The sequence below is a fragment of the Clytia hemisphaerica genome, unplaced genomic scaffold, assembly GCF_902728285.1.
Source record: "Clytia hemisphaerica strain Z4C2 unplaced genomic scaffold, Clytia hemisphaerica genome assembly, whole genome shotgun sequence".
In the NCBI taxonomy this organism is placed as follows: Eukaryota; Metazoa; Cnidaria; class Hydrozoa; order Leptothecata; family Clytiidae; genus Clytia; species Clytia hemisphaerica.
Window position 1 is genome coordinate 18686 of NW_027103657.1, and position 22957 is coordinate 41642.

Consider the following 22957-nt stretch of genomic DNA (forward strand, 5'->3'; position numbering starts at 1 on the left):
TAACAAAATTAGCGTGTAATTTTTAAGGTTGGAGAAACAAGTGTTCTGACTAGCAAAGAGGTTTTTAGGCAGTTTACTGTGACTTCCTCTTTCATTTTTTCAAACAAATTCTACAGTATTTGTTTGAGAGAATTTCATACAAATAATCCCCTTTTATGAACTTAATCAGAAAAGTAAAGTCACTTTAAGACCTTGTAGAATTTAGTATAATATTTGAGGGAACTCTTGCTTTCTTTTGCACGTAATCGCATAACACACTCCTGTGTCACAGGCCCGGTGTGATTTGCCCAAAGTTTTGTAGTACTCCACAATTTCAACGCCACTGGGAAATCAACTTTGATTTCATCCCCACTTGAAATTAGATGGAGAAAATTGCACTCAAAAACAATCCCCGCTGAATTTCTTGAGTTGTTATACTGTAACATTCTGCCAGCACCACGCTCTGCTCTAAAGCGATCTGGCAAATGTGCTGACCTGGCCTTGTTGTTTAGTCAAAACATTAAAAATCGCAATGCAGATCAAAAACCGCATGCGGAGTGATCAGGATCAACTCGGATAATATTGTACATGCAACATGCCACTCCATTTGTTCAGCCAAATGTCTTTTAAATCGTCGCTAACTAGAGCACAATACATTAAATCGACGTCCCTGATAGAACGTCGTACCTAGTTCCTGAAAATGAAAAAGGTTAGATTTTTTGTCTTTTCCGCTCATTACTCTGAAAACTTTTTTGCTATAGGATAAATAGAAGTCTAATGGATGCTAATTTGAATTTGAATTCTTTTATGTCAAATTTTCTATTCAAGGGTCTAATTACAGCTTGTTAATATCTGGTTCAAACTTCTTTATTTCTCAGTTTTTCATTTTCTATTTTCCTGATCCTTTTCTTTTTGGAAATTTTCGCCGTTTTTGTTTTTGCTTTTTATGAGTTGTTGATGAATGTTCATGGAAGTCAGGTGGATTTTTTATTGTGCTGATAGAGTGTTCATCGAGAAACTTGGAAATTCTGAGCAAAGTTTCAGTCCAACCCCAGAGTGTATCTCACGCTGTAACCTCTACGGCAATGAAAATCTTTCAAATTTCCGTAAATATTGAATTTGTTTACAGACAACACCCAGGTTTAGAACTGCACTAGCGCGGTACACCCCTGTTTACTTACCACTTTTGATGGTCTCTTGGTTGCACCTTTAAAGCTTCTGAAAACTGTTGTTAGATTATAACCCTGTTTCCTTTCCTTGGTTCAAAGTAGTTGGGTCTCCATGACTCGAAGACGCACGGGGAACACAAATTTGTTTGAGTCAAGGAATTTTCAAGTTATGGAAAAGAAGAAACGAGGAAACTTGTTCGAGTTAAGAAGACATTCGAATTATAGAGGATCGAGTCAAAGAGGCTGTATTTAATTAAATATCTTTTCTGAATCTTTTCAATGTAATTTTGTTGTCTCAATGCAAAAGATATTAGTTTATGGCAGAATTTTATTCAGCTATTGTTTAATTAGATATCCGAAGTGACCAACATAGATGTCGGCCGCTTTACCAATGATTTCTCATAATCTCATAATCTGATAAACAACTCCACCAGGTTCCTGTATCGGAATAATTTTCAGGCCTATTTAAATGTTTCAAAGCAAAGAAAATGCTTGCAAAAAAAGCTAGGCTCTGAGCTTATTGGCGCTTTCCAAAATAGCCTTCCTTTATTAGTCTATCTTCTAGGTCTAGCCCTAGAGCGGCAAATATCAAAAAGAGCTTTTCGGTTTAAATTAGTTTTAAATATATTTGAAATAAATCCTTTTTTTAAATATCATTTAGAATAGGCTGTACTATCTTTATAGGACTATTTCCCCTTTTGTTTCGGCTGTTTGTTAAGTTACGGTAAATAACAAACAATTTTAAAACCGTGGATTTCAAAGATAAAAGAATATATTTGTATAAAGAGCGGAGACTTTGCTCTGTTCAAATAAGTCTTTAATTTTTTTGCGCGTGCCAACTTATTTCGGTCTTTTAGCTTGAATAGTTTTAGGATAATCTTGGGGTAGAAAAAACGCTACTCCAGAGATATCTTATAGCTCGTCCAATTGGATTTCTTGAAAACAAGAAAGTTTCCCATTGAAAAAAAATTGACTTTACGCTCACTCATGTTTATTGCAGCTTAAGCTTGATTCATTATAGAGACCATACAATTGACTCTTGCTGATTCGAACTCGAGGAATCTTATTTTTCGAATAGGATGGATTAGCAGGGAGATTCGATTTATAGAGTTTTTTAAGAGAGTTTCTCCCTGACGGGAACTGAGAATAACTTTGAATTATAGAAAGATTCGAATAGGAATAATAAAAATTCGAATAAGCGAGAGACGACTGTACATTTTTCTTTGCGGCAATTAAGAATTATGCCGCAAAAATACCGAAAACTGATTTCACTCGCTACTATCTTTCCAACGAAAAATCATAAAAACTGATGATTAAATATAGGTGTGACATTAAGTAGAAGGGAAAATATTTTGAAATTTTGAAACTAATACCACACGTTGTTTTTTATAAGAACATATATTTTTGAGTTCTAAGCCTAAAAATGTTCTTAACATGTTCTTACTTTCACCACTTTCCGACTATTTTTGTCCATTTTCCTAAAAAATCAGGTATTTCAGTTCTCAAAGCCTTAAAATGTTTTTAACTTGTTCTTAATATTTTGGTCATCGCAGCCTGATTTTCTTGTAAAGTTTGTTCTTATATTATATTTGATATATTTTAGTAACAAGTTCTCGTAAGATTTACTTGAATTAGAATTAAGATATGAAAGATTTTAAGCGTTAAATTGATTAGGTAAATAATTAAAATGTGGGGTTTTAAACTTTGCTTAATCACTGCAACATGTTTTTTCATTCAAAAATTCTCGTTAAAAGACTCGGTGTTACCGAATTTTATCGTTTTTATTTGTTTTTAAAAACGTGTTACCATTTTTAAACATACTCGTTTCAACCGAGTATTCTCGTTTTTCGTTTAATGACGTCATTTGTTAATATTGTCCGTTTAAAACGTGTTTTTTGAAACAGTTCTCGTTTTAACATGTAAACTCGGGGTTCACCGAATATTAATTGTCGTTTTTTACGATAACGCGCATCCAATGGGAAATTCCAATTCGCCAAAAACGTGTTCGAGGGTTTTTAGTCACACTTTAAAAAAACCCTTATGGGAAATTTTTTTCATAGAGGGTTAGTGTCAAGTGTAAAATGCCAGATTTTTCATTTTTTTTAGACGGGGACGAATAAAGTCTACCAGAAGTTAGTGTAAAAGTGTTACTTCTAGAACTGCACGAAAGTTTTTTTCATGCTGGTTTCCAAACTGACAACTTTCAATGCTTTCAATACATTTTTTCAAGCAATTAGTCCAAGGGCAACTTATGGCTTTTTGATAGAAACGATAACGCTGGTGTTACATGGCAGGCTCCATTTTTTTTCTTACCTGAGCACGCAGTTAAACTATTCCAGTCCCTTTTTTGGAGGTAAACAAACAGAAAACCGAAAGATAAATTTTGGGAAGTAGTTTTACACTTTGATAAGGATAGCTTTGCAATAGATTTCATTGTTGTGGCGTTTTTGAATAATTTTTGAAAACGCAAGTGAAAAATTTCAAGATGGCGGAATTCTATATATTCTACTTCACTGGACAGAAAGTAAAGTTCAATAGATCTTAAAACTCTATTACGACGAGGAGATTGAATTCTAGCTTAAAAGGGTGGAATGGTGTACCTTGGACTGTTAACCCTGTTTTCTCGAATCCATGCTCTTTTTGTAGCTTTTGGCACCAGGGGTGTAATGAAATCATCAACCATATGCTACCGGTATTTAGCATTAAGTGCCAGCTGAGGATCGATATCTTTAGACAAAGATTTTTAGATACAAAGATTAATGGATCAGATAAATTTCAAGAAAATGCTGTTCTTTCTTTCCTAACATGGCATATGTATGGAATTCAAACTTCAAGAAATCACCTCAGGTATCTAAAACGAACTATAACCGTTTATTAAGAACTGGTTTGTCGCAGATGGTCCCTTTTCGGACCTCCATTCTGTAGCTTATTTCCTTCCATCGCTCCCTTACAAATGATACACCCCTGTCTCAGAACCCAAGTGGAACTTTTTTCCGACACAATGCGGGGATGAAAGTTTTTTTTCGAAATCCCAACGGGGATAGAAATTCTATTGTTCCCAGCTCGAAAAATCCAGTTTGATGATTTTTTAGTGTCATTTTTTCCGTTGAATTTAAAATGGGATGAACTTAAAGTCGGCGGTCTGTGACACGGGGGTGTAGTAATCCTCGATGTTTCGGAAAAGATTTAGCTTTACGTTTTTCTTTCTGGAACTTTCGGTAATGAGTTGAGTGTTGTTACTCTTGTGGGTGGTTTTGTGTAGTATTATATTGAACGCTTTCATTATTGCATTTTATAATCTCTTTTCTTTAGTTTACTGGTTAACTCATAAAATTTAAAGAATTTCATTTTACGCTTTTGTCTACCATTTGGATTAGCTTTTAATTCTTTAAATCACAGATATCATACTTTTAAACACTAGATAGGCTATTTGTTTTGAATGAAATCCAACATGTTCTTCGTAAGCTCCAAGAAGATTCTGATTACTCCACGTTGGCACGCATTTTCTAAAGGGCATGGCTCCGTAAGAGAATCTGTCAAGGTTTGCGCACCACTTTGATCTCTTTCAACCAGTTTTGGGATGAATATTAAATGAGCTTTAGAGCTCGGTATATGCTCTTTTTAGAGTAGAGCGTGGTATGCGCTAGATGATGCTATCGTCCGTTAGAGGGATAGTAAACGTTGGAAATATATACGCAGTTGAGTCAGGATAGGATCGTCTAGGTATTTGGGCAGAATGGATATGTTATAATAATAATAATAATATAATAATAATGTTTTACAGATTTCCAGGCCACCGTGCAAGCACATGGGCCTCTATAAATCGCTCATACATTGGTTTGGTTTATTACAAAGGTTAACTTCAAACAGATATGCAACAATAGTGACAATTTCAATCATACTCAAACATTTTCTCTTTCCAAGCTAGACTGAGGTTTTCTTTAAACTCTTGTATTGTAGATGATTTAACTACTTTTTCAGGTAGGCTATTCCACTGTTGAATGCCCCGATAGTAAAGGGAGTTGCTCTGGGGTCCACGGACACCATCGTTCCCGAAAATTCTTACCAGTTCAGAATTATGTGTTCTCATTGGTCTTATTCGTTGGTTAAATTTCTTAGGAAACACACGATTTTTCATAGTGATTTAAATGTTTAAAGATCTCAACCATATCACTTACCGCACGCCTATATTTTAGACTTGGGATTCCAATTCTTTGTAGTCTGCTTTCATAACATAGTCGTCCACATGTTTCAACCGTTTTTGTAGCGCGCCGCTGAACACCTTCTATAAGTTTTTTGTGTTTTTTTAGTTTTGGTGACCAAATGACTTGTGCATATTCTAGGTGGGGCCTGACAAATGTTATGTAAAGTTTACGGAATAATTCAGGAGTGAGATACGTGAAGGTTCTTCTAATTAGACCAGCCATTGAGTTTGCCTTTTTTACTTGGTTTGATATATGTTGGTCGAATGATAGATTTTGGTCAAAGATAACTCCGAGATCCTTTTCGAATTGTACATGTTTCAGTAAATTTCCTCCGAGTGTGTATTGATGTACATGTTTAATTATATTCGGCTTACCTAACGTTAGTACATGACATTTGTCGGGATGAAATTTTAAAAGCCACGTATCTGACCACTGCTGTAGTCGATCGATGTCCTCCTGGATTATAAGTGCATCTTCAATTGATTCTACTTTATTGACAAGTTTAGTGTCGTCAGCAAATAGAAAGAGTTGTGATTTAATTGAGTCTGGTAAATCGTTGATGTATAGAACAAAAAGGGTAGGCCCTAGGACACTACCTTGGGGAACTCCACTAAGAACTAATTGTTTTTCGGATTCAGCTCCATTTACTTTAACTATCTGAAATCGATCCTTCAGGAAGTATCTGATCCATTCAAGCAACTTATTTCTTATTCCGTAGGCTTCTAATTTGATTAAGAGCCTTTGGTGGGGAACTGAGTCGAATGCCTTTGCAAAGTCAAAGTATACTGCGTCAACAGCTTTGCCGTTAGCAATGTCTTCGGTACACACATCTAGATAGTTTTAGCAGTTGTGTTACTGTTGATCGGCGATTGATAAAACCATGTTGCTTGTTAGAAAGCAGTTTCTCTTGCTCTAGATGTGACATAATATGTGTTTTAAGAATCTTTTCCATCATTCGACACACAATGGATGTCAGGCTAATCGGACGGTAGTTTTCAGCTATATTTTTGTTTCCTTTTTTGTAAACAGGTGATACATTAGCATGCTTCCAGTCGTTTGGGAGACAACTTTCGTTGAGAGATTTTTGTCATTATAAGGAAGAGCGGTTCTGCAATATATTCAGCGAGCTCCTTGAGCATCCTTGGGTGAAGTTCATCTGGCCCCATGGATTTGTTTGGATTTAACGCCTTGAGCTCCTTTTTAATAGTTTCAGTTAGTATATTTATCTCTACTTCTTTATCTGTCCTGGAATGGAATTCAGGGAGTTGTTCAAGTGGCTCACGTGTAAAGACACTACAGAATTGGCTCTGGAGTATGTTGGCTTTACTTTTATCATCATATTTGATCGAATTTTCATTATTAGGGTTTTCGAGGAGAGGATGTATTCCCGTTCTTGCTTTCAGATTGCTGCGTACATATTTCCAGAATCTTTTTGGATTTGTTTTTGATTGTTCGCTGATCTTTTTTTCGAACTCTCTCTTGGAGCGAGTCAGGGCACTATTAGCGGCGTTGCGCCATCTTACGTACTCCCTTCTACGTCTCTCAGTGTCGTCATTTTGAAGTGAGATGATCCATTTTCTATGCGCCTTACGTTTCTCTTTAATTATCTGACAAATTTTTGGATCTAAGGGATGCTTCCCTTTCCTTCTTTGATTTGACAGGTGTGTTTATTGTGGGTAAGTGGCACATAGAGGTTTCGGAGCTCGATCATTTGTTTTAGGAATAGGTCCCAACTCTCATTCACATCTAATTCAATCGAATTTTGGATGAATTCGATAGACCAATTGATATGGCTTAGATGAGATCTCATAAACTGGTAGTTGGCTTTGCTGTATTGATATCTATCAAGCTCATTTTTAATTGTGAAATAACCATAGAATTTAAAGGAGAGGACACTGTGATCACTGAGATGGAGTGGGGCAAGGTATTTTATCTCGGAAATTTGATTTTCTTCCCCTGTAAGGATGAGATCGAGTATTGATGGTTTGTCGGTGCCTCGTCGCCGTGTCGGCTCAAGGACATGTTGGTATAAAAAAAACAGTCTCTTAAAGCATCAAGGAATTTCTCCTCGTCGCTATCTTCTTCACAAGGTGAGGACCAATGGACCCAATCGATTTTCTTATAGTTAAAGTCACCTATAAGACATATATGAGTGTATTTCGGATTTAGGCAGAGATCTTTTATGAGCTTATTCATGTTCTTGTTATTTTCATCGAAGATATTTGTTTCAGTTTTTGTCGGGCTTCTATAAAGGCATCCGAGTAACATGGTGTCTTTGTTCTCCATTGCAATTTCTAATAGACAAGTCTCTTCAAATTCAACTTTCGTTTGTATTTGTAGGATGAGGTGATCAATAGACTTGTGGACTAGAATGATGATTCCTCTCTTTTTTTGTATTCCTATGTTAGTTTTATATGGTGTAGAATAATTCTCAATTGAGTAGTCTTGATCTTTTCTCTCAGAGATCCGTTTGGTGTTGACTTCGGTGATCGCAATTATATGAGGTTGTTCAGCAGCAACGTGCTTTAAAAGTTCGTTTTTCTTCTTAGATGTCATTTGGTCTGCATTTGTGTAGATGATAGTAAGTTCACTAATTGTTGTGGTTGTGTTTTTTGAATCGTTTTTGTTAGGTGGGTTTTCATTCAAGCTGTCGTTATCGTTATCGATCGGTTTTATTGATTGATAGGGTTGTTGTATCGTTTTTGTGTTTTGTTGTACACCTTCTTTATGTCGAAGCCGTTTTTTGACGATCCTCGAACCCGATAAATAAATTCATCGGTTTCTAGGTCATCATTTAGGTCTTTCGCCTGTTGTGATAGCTCTTTATACTTTTCACGTTGGGACCTACATAGATCTTCTGTGATACTTATGCCTTTATAAGTATCGTTACCTTTAAGTGATGGGAGATTTCCCATGATCTTAAGTTTATCATCTTCACTATCGAGGCAAATTAACAGTGGACGATTTGGTTTCTTACCTATTCTAAATATTTTTTTGATCTTAGAAGAAACATGTAAATCCTTAACTAATTGATCAGCCCATTCACAGTCCCTAGTATGATTATTTTTGTCACTGTTATGAGATTCGGTTCTCCGTGAGTTTACGAATATCAACATCTGATTGTTAGCTCTACAAATGAAGGTAACCTGAAGGGATTACCTCCCGGGGGTACTACTCTTGCCGACTGACAGGGTTGCTCCGCTGATGTTCGAGAAATTTTGCCGAAATTTGCGAAAAAAAGTGAACCTGAATGGGAATGAAATTCCAAAATCTTCTCAAATTTTATACTTTTCCCCCAATTTTTCTAAAAAAAGCACCCTACGAGGGACTGATTTTTCAATTTTGGTGTTTTTGCCACCCTACCTGGGACTCGTGGAGGTTTAAAAAAGGTACCCTGACCAGCGGCGCATCCCCGTAACCCATTTTGCCCTAGTACCCCCCCCCCCCGGATTACCTATCTTAAAGACAAGGCACTCGTTTATAAGGAATGTCCAATATCCAGTCAATTAAATCGAGATCAGTGCTGTAAACCAATATCTCAGTTGTTGGTCATCATGTGACCTCGTTATCTTAGTTTGATCATAAAAAAACTGTTCTTTATAACATTCCTAAGCTTGTTATCAAATCTTTATTAAAAAAACGACCGCCTCCATTTCTTTGCACTCACTTCACCACTTGTTACAAAGGCTACAAAACTTTGTTGAGATCAGTTTTTTAGACTGATATACTTTCATATAATACGAAAATTTTTTTACATTTTATTGGTTGACTGAGAGGAATTTTGTAATTTTTTCCCTTAAATAGTTTTTCAAGATCTGTTATTTTGAGTAATCTGGGTGGCAATTTTCTGAACTGGGCTGGTCTTGTCTCTTTTCTCTTGATTTTTTATACTAAAAGGGTTGCAATATCTCGTATACTTTCATTTTATAAAGTCGTAAATTTGTTTTAGACGCAAAGCCTGAAAAATAAGAGCACCATCAGAGCCTCAATAAAATGTTACCAAGTCTTACATAAAAAATAGCACGCAGCAAGTAGCAGTGTTTTGCTTTTAACTGTGTACATACTTGTATAGACACAATACGTTTGAGAGTATTCCTGAGTATGTTCATGATGTCGTAATTTTTTAAATCGGAACAGCTGGAGTTCGCCACTAGTTTTACCGTACCAGTTTCGGTTTTCTTTCCAAAACTTTGCTCAACATCTTAATTTCGAAACTCTGATATAATTGACCATGCGCCTTAGAAAAACGGAAAGATAGCCTTAAGAACGGCATAATTTAAAGATACCAAAAATAACGCTGAACTACAGCCAAAAATGCTTGCGGCTGAAAATACAAAATAGCATAAAAAGCAAAATTCACTTACTTTCTTGATTTGCCGGGTGCTTCCGTAAGAAGTATTATTACCATATTTCGCTCTCCTGCACAGAGGTTTTTTAAATGTTGTGGTGGGCATGCATAGTCGAAATATTAATTGGTTTTAACAAAGTTTTTAATAACATTCATTGTGTTTTAAACATTATATTACAATATGTATAGTTTTGTTGATGTCTGTATGAGTTATGAAAATCATGTGATACTTTCAAGATAAATTTTTTCATATAAACTATTTTGCGAATAACCACTGCCTCGTTTTGAATTGGTCGCTATCGTAAATTAAATCTCAAAGGAGTTGATGGAGGAATCTATGTGTGGATCCGTTTTCTTGATTTCCCCGGTTTAGTTAGAGTTTTTTTTGTAAAAGTGAGGTTAGGTTGTTGTTGATTTTAGGTTTTGGTCTATTTTGAGTCTTATAAAATTAGGTGCTCTTGTGTGTACTTGTGTTTGTCAGCCCTCAAGCCACTCCTGCTAAACGCAAACTTAAATGGCTAACTGAAATGTAATATTTATCCAATTGACTTAAATTTTTGCACGTGTGTACGAATTGTCATCTTTGGTCAAAAGTTCAACAATTTTGATCTTTGAAAGATAGGATAAGGGATAGTTATTCAAGGTCTCATAAAATTGCATAAATATCTAAAAACTGCTGACTTTTACGAAATCTTGCAAGATCATCACATGATAATTAGAGAAATTCAAAACAACAGTGCCACCCACTCATACTAATCAAGCTTCCAAATTACCTTAAGATATTTCCCTAATGACATTATTGTGGGTTACTTAAATGACCTTAATATATGCGACAGTGTCTCTGCCTTTAAAGAAATCGTTTCTTTTGAATAGACCTTTTGAGGGGCACCATCATTGAGTTTCAAGCCCGAAGGGATAGAGGCGAAACTTTAACCCTTCTCAGACATGAGAAATTGATGATGTTCTCTCTAAGAATAGCAAAACAAGATCTCGGAACATTTCTATCCCCAATTTCTTCGCGCTTAATTCTTATCTTTATTGGCCGATGAAGAACCTAAAAGGTTTTCGATGAGTCCAAGGCTATTGGTGTCCAGCTAAAGATAATCATTTGTAATCGAAACATCATCAGTTCGTTGTAATTTTTATGAATTTATTGCGAGCTAACTTGGCGAGGGGATCTGAGAAGGTTAATTTCTCTTTCCAAAAATAGTTTTTTGGTATTGTTGATATTTTGGTAAATTTCTTTTCTCTAATTTTCTGGAGGCTTCAATTTGTTCAATGTAGTGGGAAATATCTTAATTAAGAAGGTCATTAAAAATGTAATAGGTTTTTTCCTTTTATCAGCTTATTTCCTTGTCATGCTATATTGATTTCATGTATAAGAATGTCTAATTATATTCCCTTGTTTCTTCAAAAATCATAACATCATAATATGTTATATCACATTTTGTGTGTTATGGATTGATGTACTAGTGTCTCCCCGTTTCTTGATGATTTCTTGTTAATTTATTCTTAAAGTTTGGGATATTTGCAAGCGCTGAAGCATTTCACTGTCTACCTGGTCATCCTTGATTGCGTTCAAAATTAATTTGTGCACTTTAATTCAATTCAATGCAATCGTTGAAAATCCTGCTACGACGAAAACAATGGGTTCATTACGATCTCCCTACAGCTGAGTCATTCTTATTGTCCAAGTGTTAATTCATTTTGTGGAGAGTTTATTATTGAATACACGTCTTTTTATAAGAACTTCCAAAATTTTTGAAGCGTTTAAATGTTCTTACTTTTTCGGGTTTCAAGCATAAAAATGTTCTTAACATGTTCTTATTTCAGCATTTTTATATAGTTTGTTCTAGTAATAGCTTCTTGAAAACAAACGGCTCGTCATGTACCAGGTCCTTTGTTCTTAAGCCATAACCAGCTGATAACTTCAGATAAAGACGAAAGCAAGTCTGAAAAAGACATCTTGGTTCCTTGATACTCAAAGAAAGACTTTAAAATTTTTAAATTTTAAAACGCTATATTTCGTACTACAGGGTGTCCCGATAAAAAGTATCGAGTTCGAACATGATTCTGAGGAGTAGGTTGTTGTGTTTAACAAAATGTAAGAAAATATATACCAACAATAATTGTTTTTACAACAGTCATTCGTGATTACAAAGAATTAACTTCTGTTTTGTGTAATCCTGAAGGCAAGGAACTTCGAGGGACTGAATTTAGCTTTTATGGCCCTTTTATGGTTCTTATGAGCCTTAGTGTCTGTAGTGTGAGCCATGGTGGTCTAGTTCCCCCCTCCCCCGAGCAAATTAAAAGCAATTAGGACTTCAAATTCAATAATGCAGATTTCCTGTTACTATTAGCTAGCCTGTATGTTGCATTATTAGCCTTATGTTGCAATGAGACTGGAATGATTAGCCTGTATGTTACATAGAGACTGAAATGATTAGCCTGTATGTTACATAGAGACTGAAATGATTAGCCTGTATGTTGCATAGAGACTGAAATGGTTAGCCTGTATGTTGCATAGAGACTGAAATGGTTAGCCTGTATGTTGCATAGAGACTGAAATGGTTAGCCTGTGTATTGCATAGAGACTGAAATGGTTAGCCTGTGTATTGCATAGAGACTGAAACTATTAGCCTGTATGTTACATAGAGACTGAAATGACTAGCCTGTATGTTGCATAGAGACTGAAACTATTAGCCTGTATGTTACATAGAGACTGAAAATGATTAGCCTGTATGTTGCATAGAGACTGAAACTATTAGCCTGTATGTTACATAGAGACTGGAATGATTAGCCTGTATGTTGCATAGAGACTGAAATGATTAGCCTGTATGTTGTAGAGAGACTGGAGTGATAAAACGTGGGTTTTTTTGACATTGTTCCTATAAAGATAAAATCTCTACATTAGGTAACTTAACGAGATAGACAGTTATCCAAATTAGTTTCTCCGTATTTAGTGGTTGCTATCATGTGAAGCATATTATGTTTTTGTTGAACTAGTAGTGGTTTCGGTTGAGGAAGCTTTTTTCAGATTTTTCAGTGTCGGAGAAAGACTGAATTCAGACGAGATTCATCGACTCTTTTCTAAAATATGATTTATTGATTCATTAAGTAAAGATAATTTTGAAAATTTATTAGATAATTTTGTTGTTGTTGCAAAAATGGAAAATTGAACAAAAAGTCGTTCTGGAGAGAAATATACTAGGAATTTTAGAGTTAAAGGGCTTATTCCTCCAAATGCTGACCTTTCTATGTTACCTGTCACCAGATGTTAATTTCATTATCGACGCGCCCCCTGTGTCACTCAGAACTGGTGGGACCCCCACTAAGAAAATATTATCGGAAAAATGATTTTTGAAAACTTTGATTTCATCCCCAATCGAAATTCAACGGAAAAAGTAAGCACTAATAACCATCCCCACTGGGATATAAGTCCTCCATCGGGAAAATACCACCGGGGCTGCGAGACAGGGGTGTCTTTGCTCTAAAGGTACGATGCGGTACCCTGAGTATCAGAGGTTAAGTTTTCAAAGAATATATTAACCTCTGAAGACCAATAATAGAAATTTTATCGCGCATGTGTCAATCTAATCACTGTAGAAAGAATCAGGTCGTGTTCAGACCAAGGTTTAAAGCAATTAAGTCTACATGTTTTTTTTATATTCCTTTTGTATCTAACGGCACGCTCCTCATTAGTTAAACCAAAGTTTAAAAAGGAATCACCCTCTAGTTTAAAAAAAAAGTTTTTACAATTTCGTTACAGTTTTCTGAATAGATGAAATCAGAATTCGCAAGTGAAAAGCATGCTCCTTTTGTAAATGAAGAAAAAAGAACGTGAAATTTATGACTTAGAGACGGTCGGAGCATCTCTAGCAGTAATGGCTTCAACGACCACGAATTAGTGTTTCGCAGAGGGATTCCCTGAAATCTTTTTTGTTTCAAAGTATCTCAAGAGAGAATATGACACGATTTCAAGTTAGGAAAGGAGATTCCTCGAGATCGCCAATCGATGATGACAAAAGAAAAGTGATTATAATTAAATTCCCATATCAACAAAGTACTACTTGAACCTTAAACTTAAACTTTCAGGTCTGAACACGACGACCTCAAAGATGAAGAGCAAATATTACCTTATTAATGTCTAGCAGACTGTGGTCGTGTTCAGACCTGAAAGTTTAAGTTTAAGGTTTAAGTAGTACCTTGTTGATATAGGAGATGCTACGAGCGTCTCTAAGTCATAAATTTCACGTTCTTTTTTATTCATTTACAAAAGGAGCATGCTTTTCACTTGCGAATTCTGATTTCGTCTATTCAGAAAACTGTAATGGAATCGTAAAAACCTTTTTTTAAACCAGAGGGTGATTCCTTTTTAAACTTTGGTTTAACTAATGAGGAGCGTGCCGTTAAATACAAAAGGAATATAAAAGAAACATGTAGACCTAATTGCTTTAAACCTTGGTCTGAACACGACCTGTATCAGTATGTAGTTTACTATTAAAGAATTCCCCAGAAACCTCCAAGTGTAATTGAAGTGAGTCTCTTTCAAAAGAAATCTTTTACATGATCCCCAAATGTATAACAGTAATTACTCAACTATTAATTATGGAAATGTCACTTAATTGAATCGAAATAATAGACAGACTTTATGTTACGATTCTTTATCACTGACTCTTTTTAAAAAGCATTGATGACTTTTTTCAGTTGTGTTTTCAACGACGGGAATAAAAATTTCACCTTTGAACTTCATCCAAGATCTTGGATGGTCGTCATGGTTACTTTTGTCTTCGTTGATTGCACTCAGAATAGAATCTCGATTCGTCGGCACAGCGTCGATATATGATTTTGACCTGTGCTTTTCACGGTAACGATGCGGAATACCGTGTTTGTTTTCGACCATCCCTCTAGAGCTTCATTGTTTTGAGCTATAACAAAAAACCATGATCTGTTCTCAATTTACAAATCAGGATGTTCGACTCTTCAGTAAATCTTCTATAGTGAAAGTTAATAAAATCGAACCATGGTCTTCAGAGGGGGTTATTTTGGTAAGGAAAAGACTAGGAAAAGACCAAACTGAGCTGCTCAGTCAAAATAATATCGCTCTAGCTGGCCATCTCAGTCCAATTAAAACATTTCCTGTACACGTTTTTATATAAGAACATCCAAAATCCTTAGAGCCTTTCGATCTTTGTAACTTTTTTGAGTTTTAAGGCTAGAGATGTTATATTTAATCAAAATGTTTCTTTAATTTTACTCCACCATTTTGTGAGTATTTTTTTGCAGTTTCCTAAATGTTCTAAGAAATGTTTTAGAGTCTGCAAAGCCTTAAAATGTTATTAACTTTTTCTTAATATTTTGACCATCGAAGCCTTATGTTCTTATATAGTTTGCTCTTATAAAAAGAGGTGTATTCATTAAAACTTTTTCCATTCGACTCCCAACTACCACACAACGTCGTTTCAAGGTTTTTCTAATGTTCACAACGTCCATATAACGTTAGATTAACGTTGAAACAACGTTGTGTGCCAGCTGGACTGCTACTGGGGCTACTGGTTTGACTAATATTATGTGAAAGGTTTTTTTTATGGGAGTTTAGTGTTGAAATTTACATTTTTAAACCTTTAAAGATTGGATGAATCTGGAAGATGGAAGGATAAAAAGTTTTTAATAGAGGTTTTTGCAATTTAAATTGCTTCACTTGCAATTGAAGTTTAGATTCCTGAACCATATATTGTGACCAAATTCAATATTTTCATATCCTGAGATATAACAACAAGATTTTCAGGGTTTCTCATTTTTATATTGGTTTTAACGAGCTAATGGGTTGGTTTCCAAACTTTTGTTCCTAAAAACCTATTTTGTGATATTAAGTATTCTACGATTTGTTGAAAAAAAACTATATTTTCCCATGTTCATGATTTTCCAAAGTAGCGATATTTAAGTTACAAGTTTTTGACGTTTAGTAAAAACAGTAGATTTTCAACGTAAGAACCGTGTGTTTTTCAGAAATGTCACATTTTGTAATATCTCGACTTTGGAAAAAAGTTACACAAAAAATACTTGGAGGTTTTACTCAGAACTCAGTCATTCAGAATTCAGGACTCTCTAATTTTCAAAGAACAAATTTTATAAAAGATTCAAATAAAATCCAGCGTTTGATTTTAGTTTAAATACGGCGTTCGTGTGAAAAAAACAATCAAGCATGATGCACGTAATGGATTTGAAATACTAATTTTCGACCGTAGCCGCCAATTGCCGCGCGGGTTTTTTTTGTCCGCTTTTTCCCACTAAAACCATCCCAGTCCTTTTTTCGCACCTATAGACAATAGAAAAATATGTCAAAAAAGGATTGGATCGAGTTTAGGGGGATAAATAAATAATCAAGTGGCGCGCGCCTGACCGCGCGACTACGGTCGAAAAGGTGTATACAGTTAATTCTCGCTAATTCGAAGTCGAACGGGACGTCTGTTGTTTGTTCGAATTACAGAAAGATTCAAATTATGGAAAGCTTTTTACGAGGATTCATCTTTGATGGGGTTTTAGAATTTAGTTCGAATTATAGAAAGAGTCAAATAATAGAAATGAATTAGCGAAAGTTCAACGTCATTGGCATCGATTTGAACGTGTTAGCAGACATGTTTCAGATCCATTTTTACGGTTTTTTTATATCAATCAAAATCTATCAATGACGTCATTTTAATATGAAAAGCATGACTTAATACACGTGGGAATTGATGCGGAGTGAGTGATGTTTTATTCAATAGGCTCAATACAAATGGGCGTTAATGAGTTGGCTTAAAAAGATAATAAAAGATTTAATTAAATCATTATCACCCGTTTGGATGTTTAATTGGCTAGTTGATATGCAACACAGATCATCTTTGAAGAGAAGATCATTTTCTTTGTATGATGTTTACTTGTCGTTTGTTACGGATAGAAGTTTGTTGGTGGTATAAAAACAATTCTGGGTCAAATTACCAAATTAGCAGACACTGGAAAAGTGTATTCGCCATCTAACCTGAGATCAGATTGTGATTTTTTTCTGCACACCACGCTGAAGCTCGAAAGGGTTATCGCTATTGGACTAATCAAGCGATATCTTTGTGCTGTAATGTTTTTTATCTGCAATCTTTCGGTCGGGGTTGTGGACGGCAAAGTATGAAATTTGTCGTTCTTTTTTTTCGTTTTTTATGAAATTTGTCGTTCTTTTTGTCTATTTTTAGTAATGCAGGAATTGTAAGAAAAAGCCCCTCTAATACCGGGTTGTTTATGCTTGTCTCTCTCTTGTTTTGATCAATTTTGTTTTGTTTTGGTGCAATTCAGGAAGTAAATAAATTCGTTGACATTTTGAACATTGTCATTTTGACCACTAAAAAGATTCCTTGAAGTTTGCGAAATCTTGACCGCAATTTTTGTTAGTTGTAGAATAACCAGTTTAGACTTTTCCTCTGTCTTTGTTTTTAACTTTGCTGTCTATGAATAAAAGATAGTCTAGGTTGATTTGAAACTATGCTTTGAGAACTGTTAGATGTTTGTTTGGTAAGTTTGAAATATACGTTTTTTATATAAGAACAAACTAAATAAGAACATAAGGCTTCCATTGCCAAAATGTTAAGAACAAGTTAAGAACATTTTAAGGCTTTGCAGACTCCAAAACACCCAATTTCTAAGGAAAATGGACCAAAATACTCACAAAATGGTGAGATTAAGAAGATGTCAAGAACATTAAGGCTTAAAACTCAAAAAATTAAGAAAATCTGAAGGCTTCAAAAATTTTGGATAAAAAAGCGTGTAGGGAGTAGAAAATCCGTTCGAGTTAAGAAGAAATTCAAGTTATAAAGAGACTTCACTGATTGAACAGGTTCACCTCGGCCATAGAGACTTAAACTCGTGTGCGTCGGGACCATAGCCCCCTCCTTCGAATAAAAGCTTATTTTTTTCAAAGGCTTTTACTGAAGTAAAGTCGTGCATGATACACCTTTTCGACAATAGTCGCGCGGTCAGGCGCAAGCCCCTTAATTATTTAAATATCCCCCTAAACTCGATCCAATCCTTTTTTGACACATTTTTCTTTTGTCTATAGGTGCGAAAAAAGGACTGGGATGGTTTTAGTGGGATAAAGCGTACAAGAAAATGCCCGCACGGCAATTGGCGGTTGAAAAGGTGTATTATCGTGCCCTCTCATAGAAAATACTTTCTTAAGACGATAAATGACCCTTGTTGTTGGATTTAGTTTATCTCAATGAGAATCCTAAAATAAAAACAAACAACTTGTAACTTAAAATGGTATCACAAATCCAAGCTAAGGAGTACTTGTTTAAAATCTTATAATAATCGATCAAGTATTTGATCAGAATTTGGAAAAGAGTTTAAGATCATTTTGTTGAAATATGTGAGTGAAAAAGATAGGTCGATCAAACAAGGTCAGTATCATTGAGTTTAAAGACCGAAAGTCTAGAGAGGATCTTCAACTTTTCTCAAGCAAAAAAAGTGAAACTTTAAGATTAATCTGTGTCGCTTTTGGAATAACGAATTGAATCTAGCGTTTTCTCTGTTTTTATGTGACATAATTTTCGGAAAGTGGTGATGGAATTAGACAATCCTATCGTCTACACGTAAGATCACTGAAAAAGGAACTAGTTTAAGAGGCGGGGTATTTTGAAAACATTGGTTAGCCCGGGGTGGAGTAAGCAGTAGCGGAGATGTTTACAGTTCCAAACTCTACCGCCACTTTTTTCCCGTAAACCACCCTCACGCCCTGACTCTGTGCTTATATTTTTCCCGCGTTTACTGACCCTATAACGGACGAGATTACTTCTGGATATTTTTTATTTTTCTGTTGGTTATCTAGGATTCCTCTTTTTATTCTTTGGATGATGTATGACGGGTAGTTACAAGAAAATGAAAAATCGACTCTTAGAGAAGAAACTTGGCTTTTGAGGGATTTTTAAGAAAAGGTACCATTGCCACGCCTTTTCGGAGCTTCGCAATTGTTTTATTCCCGACCAATGTCAAAGGTCTTGTATACGGTATAAGAGTGGAGTTTTTGGACGTAAAGACGTAAGCGAGGCCCAACAGTGGACCTTCAATTCACGCAATAACGCAAATCTTTTTCCCAAATTTACGTATTCAAGCAATGTTTTTTCGCAATTCACGCAATTTCTGTTCACGCAAAGTTTTCCAATTCACGCATTCACGCAATTTTTTTTAATTTCACGCATTAACGCAAGTGAAAAAGCGCATTCGCGTATTCATACAAACCACTGGGGGGGGGGGGGGGGCGTAAACCCATTACAGATCTTTGAAAGTAATCGAAAGTATCAGATTATGGTAAAGCAATTTACATGACAAGTAAATCTGCAAATACCATTTTACTCTGTTAGTAGTATTTGGTATGTTTTCAGTGAAATCTCCTTTAAGCCAATTACTAAGACTTTAATCTTGTTTGAATATTCAACTAAAATTAGTTTTTTTGATAAATTTCGACGTCGTCTTACATCCTTTATATATGAAGTGTAAGTGGTTTGGATGTGAGTTGTAGAGAAAGAAAGGATTGGAAATATGTATAACATTTATTTATGATTTGATTTATGATTTATCTACACTTTACTGGAATAGGATTCAGTAGCGTAGACAGGGCGAAGGAGAGCAGATATCAACGATAAAGTAATTTTGTTTTTATACCACGAATAGGTAATAGTGCTTTATCGTAAACGTCTGCTTTCCTACGCAGATCGTTCTTCACCCCTGTCTACACTACTGAGGATTAATGATTGGAACGATTTGGACCAGCCTGCAGTTTTTATTTGGACCACAAAATCTATATAATGGTTGATTTTCCATCATCCTCAACCATACCTCAACTAATCTGGATATAAGCGAATGAAGAACTCTGCGCAAAAGATAATACTAGATATGATACATAAACTCGCTGTTGAAAGTTTTGTTTTTAAATAAGAGTGATATCGTTTGCTTACTCAACAATCTTAATTCACAAGCTTTTTCACTTTGGATTGACATGATTGTGGAGCAAGATTGGTCAGAAAGAGGAAAAGAAGAACACTTTTTGTTTATATCAGCAGAATATAACAATAGCAAGACACTGTCCTGATATGAAATATGTGTCTTATATGAAACGGGAACACTTATGTAAAAATAAAACCTTTAAGGGAGATTTATATGATAATATCGTTTGTTAGAAATCACTAAACCAAATCTTGTATAGATTTCGGATGGAACAAAATATTATCTTAACTTTACTCGTGTAACCTTAAACACAGGCAATGAGAAAATCTATTAACCCCAATCTTATAAACAACTATATTAATATCCGTGGGATGTATGTTTGCTTATGTGCAAATTCAAGTTCAAGATCCCAAGACAATCAATTAAAACTTGAAAACATAAAATAAGACAAAATGACTGATTGCGAACATGCATTAGCCAGAATATCAACCAAACAAATTTTGTCATTCAATCAGATTCAATTCCCGAGACAGCGCTTCGATTTTTAAGGCCTTGTTTATACGCTAAGGTTTTTTTTAAAGTTTTCATAGTTGGCTTGGCTCAAATTTTTTCATCTATGGCTCAAACTTTAGGCAATTTCTCACAGTTTTTGAAAATATCAATTTCATTAAAAATAATTTATTCTTTTAAAAGATGACTTTGATTAAATAGAGTCTGGTTTAGACTCCACTCGGCGTTTGTTTTGACATCAAAGACTCATAAAGTGTTTTTAAATTAACTCCTCTTTTTGACACCAAAGTTTTTCAAACTATCGAGAGCTGGAAGGCACATTTAAAACTGGCGAATTGCAGCAGAGTCGCCTTGGACGATGTTAGAGCGGAGAGTAATTTTACAGAAAAATGTCGCGACCTTAAGTCTGATGTTTTCAAATACCACAACTTGTTCTGCAATATGTACCCCGAGTACCGATATTCGTTCTACTTTGCGCAGTTTGACCTCCGTCCATTGTTCATAGCCGGTGGGGACATTTTCTTAAGCATACGTTATTTAATGAAGGGTTCATGAAAATATTATTTTATCAAGAAAGCAAGTTTATTTAAGTAACCTGTTCTTACCAATATTGATTCAATATTGAGCAGAGCTAAATTACAAGGTACGCAAAACATAATAGCTTTACCTATTCTTTGTCAAATAAAACCTTTACCCAGCGATACAGGATAAATATACACGTTTTTTTTATAAGAACATCCAAAATTTTGGAAGCCTCAGGATGTTAACTTTTTGAGTTTCAAGCCTAAAAATGTTCTTAAAATGTTCTTATCTTCACCATTTTCAGGGTATTTTTGTATATTTTCTTAAGAAATTGGGTGTTTTAGGGTCTCAAAGCCTTAGGATGTTCTTAACTTGTTCTTAATATTTTGGCCATCGAACCCTTATGTTCTTGTATAGTTTGTTCTTAATTTAAAAAAACTAGGAGTACATGATAACCTCTATTACATATAAATAGTGTTTAGTAAGAGTTTCAAACACTGTTACAATTTAAAATGTTATGATAACTACATACTCTTCATAAAGTCGCATGCGCAAGAGGTACTATAATTTGTTTCAGTCATTTATAATTTGTTCGCGTTTCAGAGATTTTTTTATTAAGGTTTTTTACCTTAAAATGACAATAAATGTTTTAAGGAGGACATTCGTGATAAAGAAGTTAGAGATAGAAACATTCCTACACCCCTGTTTCACAGCCCCGGCGGAACTTAAAGTTAATGACACAGGGGTGGTTTCCTGTAGTAAGATTTGGTGTCAAATGATACAGAATAAGATTAAAAATGTTTGCGTTTTAGACAACATAGTAGCCATGAAGTAAATCTTCGTTGTTGTTATCATTCAGTTAAAGCCTGGTTATGACACAAGGCAATTTGTCGTGCGGATTTATACATTTTTTTAGAATCTATGGGACTTGTTGGTTGTTGGAGTTACAGTTGACTTTCGCTAATTCGAACTTGGACAGAGAATCTTATTTGTTTGAATTACAGAGAGATTCGAATTATAGAAAGCAATTTGAGAGAAATTTTCTTTGACGGGGACTAGACGAGAGTCTACTGTATTGTTAAATAAACCACAGCTTTCTGGCTCTTGGCGAAACTAGGGTTTTTTAATATGGAAGATTGTGGCCTCTGGCGCCTTTGACGGAAAAAAGAAGAAGATAGAAAGCGGAAGTTTGATCATGTTTCGAAAATAATCTTTCGGAAAGAGATAGCATCGAGATATTACCCAGCTGGCACTCAACGTCGTTTCAACGTTTTTCTAATATTCACAACGTCCATATAACATTGGATGAACGTTGAAGCAACGTTGTGTGTCAGCTGGGAAGTAAAAGTGATAATAATAACTTTGAGAAAGACAAAATACGCCGCGAACTGGGAAAAAAAACTAAGGAAAACGAAAAACATTTTAAAATACTACCCCAGCTGGCACACAACGTTGTTTTAACGTTCAAATAACGTAATTTGGACGTTATGAATGTCAAATGGACGTTATTTTGACGTTGTGTGCCGGCTGGGACAAAACAATAGTATAGTACTACGTTTGCATTTCAACCATAGATTTACCTAATTTTCTAGAAATTTACTTAATTAACTTTCAAACCTGGGGAGACTCGAGATATTCTGGTATTTGCGGACCGGACCTCCGAACCCTTACTCTTTAGAGAGACTATAAGCTTGAACTTTCTATGTTTTTGCACCCTAAGAGAGACTTTATTTTTGCTTGATCATCTCCCAAGTCTTACGTTTGAAAGTCATAGAAAATTCAAGAAATCTTCTTAACTTTTCTATCAAAGATTCGCTACAAATAGTCTTGTGTTGTAATCAACCAATCGGTGTTCAGGGAAACTATTAAAAATTCGGACTAGTTCTTGGAAAATAGAGCGGATTTATTACGGTGTAGAAAAAGTATAGAGGAAAGAACAGAAATATTTTGATTTATCACACTTTTTATCAACATCCTTTATCTTATACTATCTTTCCTCTCACGACCTCTATCCTGTATAGATTATGTATTTCACTTTCGAAAGTATCGACCTCAATAGACTTCAAACTAAGTAACCTTAAAAAATTCCTGTTATAAAAATGTTACCTCACTTTAAATCAGAGTAGGTATAATCAAGAAGTTTGTGAATATAACTATTTAAAACAGCGGGGGTAAACAACTTTTTAGAAAGACAGATTGATTCACGCTTCACTTAAGAAGGCAAGATTTAGCTCCACACAGCATAAATTTAATCG

The 22957-nt window shown here is 35.0% G+C and overlaps 1 protein-coding gene across 2 annotated transcripts in view; it reads left to right on the forward strand.

Moving 5' to 3' along the window:
- Positions 1 to 22957, forward strand: part of LOC136803188 (vesicle transport through interaction with t-SNAREs homolog 1A-like) — a 37122-nt gene that overhangs the window by 10802 nt on the left and 3363 nt on the right. The gene's annotated exons all lie outside the window — the stretch shown is intronic.